The sequence below is a fragment of the Babylonia areolata genome, chromosome 17 (assembly GCF_041734735.1).
Source record: "Babylonia areolata isolate BAREFJ2019XMU chromosome 17, ASM4173473v1, whole genome shotgun sequence".
NCBI classification, from domain to species: domain Eukaryota; kingdom Metazoa; phylum Mollusca; class Gastropoda; order Neogastropoda; family Buccinidae; genus Babylonia; species Babylonia areolata.
The window spans coordinates 20,323,291-20,329,036 of record NC_134892.1 but is presented as its reverse complement, the minus strand read 5'-3'; positions in this window follow the sequence as shown (position 1 = coordinate 20,329,036).

The window sequence follows — 5,746 nt, the reverse complement described above, 5'->3', positions numbered from 1 at the left end:
AGGTCTTGACCTGTTCTAACTTGTTTCTGGCCTGCACTGAAGGAAGGTCAAGCAGGTATCGCATGGTTTCTGTGGGCGTGTCTTTTGTTCCAATACCTTTGGTTGCCACTGCTTTTAAGACTGAAAGGTCCTTTTTGCATTTGAGAACAGTATTTTCCGTATGTTTTCTGAAGGTCAGCATCCTGTCGAACTGTATTCCTAGGTAGCGTAGGCATTCGGTTTTCTCGATCTGAATCCCGTCGAATGACACAGAAGGTGGTGCTTTGCTCGCGGTTCTGTTGTTGAGGGTGCACAGCAATGTTTGGGCTTTCGCTGGATTGATGGAAGATCCGGTGTCTTTGCACCATTGAGCAATATTGTTTAGTTGTTTCTGGACGGCTTTAGTTCTTTCCTGAGCATCTTTCGAAGTTTTGAAGACCAGGCCATCATCCGCAAGAGTAAGCACCCGAGCTATTCCATCGTTGTTTAAGTCTGCAAGGCCCTTCGTGTAGACGTTGTAGAGGACAGGAGAGAGCGGAGACCCTTGTGGCAGTCCCATGGATAATTTAGAAGGTGCAGACATCCAGTCTCCAAGGCGTAGGACGACGGTTCTTTCCTGAAGCGCTGCAGCTATCCATCTTGTCAGTGTCAAACTTACTTCATACCTTAGTAGCAGCTCCATGAGGTGCGCAAACTGGACTTTATTGTAGGCATCTTCAAGGTCGATTGCTACTGCTAGTGTTTCTTCTTTTCTTTGAAATCCTTCATATACCTCATATGCAAAAGCAGCTGCATTTTCCCATGTGGACTTGCCTGTTCTGTAACCACCTTGATTTGAAGGGAGAATGTGCCTGTGTTCAAGATCCCTTGCAAGTTTCCTGGCTATCATGCGTTCCATGAGCTTTCCAGCAATGTTTTGCATGGTTAGGATTCGGTAGCCGCTTACCTGACGATGGTCCTTTCCTGGTTTTGGTATGGGTTTTAAGAAGCTGTGTGTCCAGTCCTCCGGCACATGTCCATTGTGGAAACTGTTTTGATACAGATTGAAAAGTTTGCTTCTGTCTTCTTCCGATAGCTCCTTGATGTCCGAGTAGCGAACTTTGTCTGGGCCAGGAGCCGATTCTTTCTTGCATTTAGTTATTGCTTCGTTTAGATCATCTATTGTCAAGTCATCGTCGGGTCCAGTCTGTATCAGGGTTTGGTTTAACTCCTCAACATATTTCTTTTTTTTTTCATCTAAGTTTCTTTGATCACTCTGTTGCATGAAACGTTTGAGCAGGGCGGATCCTTTTTCTTCGTTTGTCTTAAAGCTTGGTTCCGTCAGTATCTAACATGTCTGGGGTTGTTGTTGTGCACGTTTTCCCTTCCATGCGACGATAAAATTGCCAGAACTCTGTCAATGTTGTGTCATAACTGAGTGCCTCGCAAAACTGTTTCCACTCGTCATTTTTGGCCTCTTGAGCAATGACTTCAAACTGTTTAGCTTTTCTCTCATTTTTGTTTCAATATCTTTGTCCTGAGAAGGTTTTGTTCTTTCTTTTTGCCAAAGTTTGACAGCCGCATGTTTTTCTATCCAGGCTCTCTCTGTGTCGGTATTCCACCATGGGGGCTGAATAGTTTGCATCCGGTTCGGTACCGTTCTTTTGTATCTTCTGCGTCTTAATTTTTCGATGATGGTTGACTCTTTGGTTTTATACTGGAATGGATCACACGGTTTCATACAGGGTTTATCTGATAATTTCTGTAGACTGAAAACTACCGGGAGGTGGTCACTACCTTGGTGTGGAAGCGTCTCTGCATTCATTTCTGCTCTGAATTTTGGACATGTTAGAGCGATGTCGATCACACTGTCATTGTCCCCTTGTCTTGTTCCAAGGCGAGTTGGGGATGTGGTTGTTAATGGGCTAAGAAGAATTTCCCTTATCATTCTTCAAGTGCGAGTCATTGTGGGTTGGTGTTCCGCTGGTCCCTTAACTTCGATCTTGCATTAAGGTCTCCACAGATAATGACTGAATCTCCAAGTTCGTTCTCTATTTCCTCTAAAAAGGCCCAGTCCTCTTTTGTCGGTTGTGCAGGTTCCTGGGTGAACATAGGCATTGATGAGCGCGATGCTTTTGTGAATTCCGTCAGGTTTTTCAAGACGCACCCCCACTAGTTCACGGCATGAGTTGCTGCACAATTTCTCTAGATTTCAGTATTGTGGAAACTTTGTTTTTTAGGTTTTTGTTCAGTGTGATTGCTACTCCTCTTCCTTCATTCCTTTGAAAGACTGTGAAATTCTCAAACTGTATTGGTCTGTCTGCACTTGTCCTGGTCTCTTGGAGGCATAAAATATCAAAATCATATGCCAATTTCTCAATTGTTGAGATTCTCATTCTCGCGCTGGAACAATTCCAACTGCCGATTCTAAAGAATTTGATGGCAAAGGCTACAAAGAAAATCTCAGTCTGTGTGTGTGCTTGTGTGTGTCGATATTATGCGGTGTGTAGTGTGCATATTGTTTGCCGCGAGCGCGTGCACGTTTGTATGTGTGTGTGTGTAATGTGTATGCAGTGTGTAGTCATGTGCGTGCGTGTGTGTGTGTGTGTGTGTGTGTGTGTGTGCGTGCGAGTGTGTGGCTCAGTGTGTGTGTTGTGTCGTCAGCCGCGAACATTTCTGTGTCGGTATTCCACCATGGGGGCTGAATAGTTTGCATCCGGTTCGGTGCCGTTCTTTTGTTTCTTCTGCGTCTTAAGTTTTCGATGATGGTTGTCTCTTTGGTTTTGATACTGACGCCGTGTGTATGTGTGTGTGTAATGTGTATGCACTATGTGTAGTCGATTGTGTGTGTGTCTGTGTGTGTGAGTGTTTGTGCCAGGTGTGTGTGTGTGTGCGTCAGTGTGTCAGTGTGTGTGTGTGTGTGTGTGTGTGTGTGTATGTGTGTGCGTGTGTGTGTGTGTGTGTGTGTGTGTGTGTGTGTGTATGTGTGTGCGTGTGTGTGTGTGTGTGTGTGTGTGTGTGTGTGTGTGTGTGTGTGTGTGTGTGTGTCTCAGTGTGTGTGTTGTGTCGTCAGCCGCGAACATTTCGCAGTGTGTTTATAAGAATAAAGGTAAATCATTAATGTATAATGAAAATAAGACTGAGAGAGAGAGAGAGAGAGAGAGTGAAAGTGCCGGAGCCGTGCGTGTGTATGTATGTGTGCGTGCGTGTGTGTGTCGGTGTGCGCCGTACCTGCGTGTGTGCGTGCGTACGTGCGCGCACGCGCGCGCGTGTGTGTCAGTGTCAGTGTGTGCGCGCGCGCGTGACTGGACGAGATAAGAAAGAGCCAAAGTACCCCACTACTTCTATGAAAGTCTTGAGCGCGAATGATTGACATAGAAACTGCCTGTTCTTCGCTTCGGCAAACTTCGTGACTTCCGAGTCGGACGTCGGCTGAAAGATCCGGAAAGCCCGCGTCAGCGTTATCATATCAACAGATGTGTCTATTCTACGCAGCCAGCACCAGGCACTTCTGGTCTGGGAAAACGGGTCTTGTATGCACTGCCTAAGTGGTACACCACAGTGACGGCGTGACCTACTTACGACTTGGCTGCCCATACAGTTGTTTCTACAGCATGGGTGTACTTGCATCCCTCGTCTACGAAAATCACCACTACTACAGTAGCCTCTAAATTCAGCTCCAGGAAGTTAGGATGCTAAAGTAGGACATTACCCAGTAGCTACCTTGACAGAATACATGGGATTCGGATCGAAAAATGCCGCGCCAGATCAGTTTCAGAACTGGAGTCCCATTGTAATATTCATGTATGTATATAATGGACTGGGGAAGTATTGTATTGTATTGTATTGTATTGTATTGTATTTCTCTTTTTGTCACAACAGATTTCTCTGTGTGAAATTCGGGCTGCTCTCCCCAGAGAGAGCGCGTCGCTACATGACTGACAGCCCCCCTCCCCCCCCCCCCCCCCCTCACCCCCCACCCCCCCCCACACACACACACACACACACGCCCCCTCCCCCCCCCCCTTTTTTTTTTTCCTGCGTGCAGTTTTATTTGTTTTTTCCCATCGAAGTGGTTTTAAAAAAAAAATTGCCAGAAACAACCCTTTTGTTGCTGTGGGTTCTTTTACGTGCGCTAAGTGCATGCTGCACACGGGACCTCGGTTTATCGTCGGCTCATCCGAATGACTAGGGGGTGGGGGGGGGGGGATATCGGCGGCTGAGCCGTGATTCGAATCAGTCGCGGTCAGATTCTCTCGCTTCCTAGGCGGACGCGTTACCTCTTGGCCATCACCGACTCCACAGGTTGGCCTACCGTCAGTGGCAGAATCAGTTGTTCAGGCGTTGGACTGACTTATGAGCCAGGGTTCATGTGACCAGTGATCAGGGCTCGTCGGAGGTCCCGTTTTGGTTTCGACTGACGTGGTGCTGCGTCCTTGTGACTGGCACTTTTATTTCCTCAGATTTTCGCCTTGGTTTGAATGGGTACTGTATAGATAGGCGGTCGGTATTTGAGACTGGTTGGTGAAGGTTGAAAATAAATGAAGTTGTAGGTCACAATACTAATTGTTTGCCCCCACTCGAGCCAAAAACTGAGTGACACTGAAATGACTGAATACACAAGAACAACAACAAAAGACAACTCTCTGAAACGCATATCCAATGATGATGATCATAATACATGATAACAGTAAGAAGAAGAATGATAATGATGATGATAATCTTCATCACTGTCATCATCCGTGGACACTGAGTACATTTATAGAATTTTTATGTAGCAGTCTGACGCTTTCAAGACCGTCTCAAACCTGCGCTTTGCAATAACAGGCTGACCTCAGTCGATCATGCAGTCACGGCAAAGCACACGACACACTGACACACATTCACACAGTAATGCTAACTCGCGCGCGTGGTGGAATCATCTGCTGACATCAGTCACTGGCGCTACCGGATCCAAATTTGTCACAGCACGCGCGCACAAGCGTCCGCCCGCGCGACCCATGCAATGATTTAGAGCACTGGCCTTGCACTTCAGTGGCTATGTAGTTCAAACAAGTTCCTCCGTTCCAGCTCTGCTGCAGGGCAATACTCCACAATTGGACGGAGACCGGCGTTTCAGTGGGAGAGAGAGACAGAGACAGACAGACGGCACACACACACACACACACACACACACACACACACATGGGTGGGGTGGGGTGTATAATGGATTTTCGTCTAAAGTCACAAAAGTGGATAGACCGTGACGTTAAGCAAAAGAACGAACGAACGCACACACACACACACACACACACACACACACACACACACACACACACACTGACACAGACAGAAAGTCAAAGTAAAAAAAAAAAAAGTTTTAACTGTAAGGTCTCCAGGCCCATAACAACAGGAGGCACAGCAAAACTGAGAGAGAGAGAGAGAGAGAGAGAGATTTATGTCCGACCTCGGAAAATGATAGATAAGCACAGGTGTGCTTTTTTGATAGCCGGTCCGGCCCCGCCTTGAACAGGATCCACTTAGTGGCTTACACAATACTGATTAAATAAAGCCACAACACACACACACACACACACACACACACACACTGGCACACACACACGCACACACACACACACACACACACACATGAGACACACACACACACACACACACACACACACACACACACACACACACACACACTTGAAATTGAGCGTGGACGTCACTACAACGTAACTAGGAAAGACCGGCTATGTAAATCATGTGGAGTTATAGAGGATGAACTTCATTTTCTGGACAAGTGTAG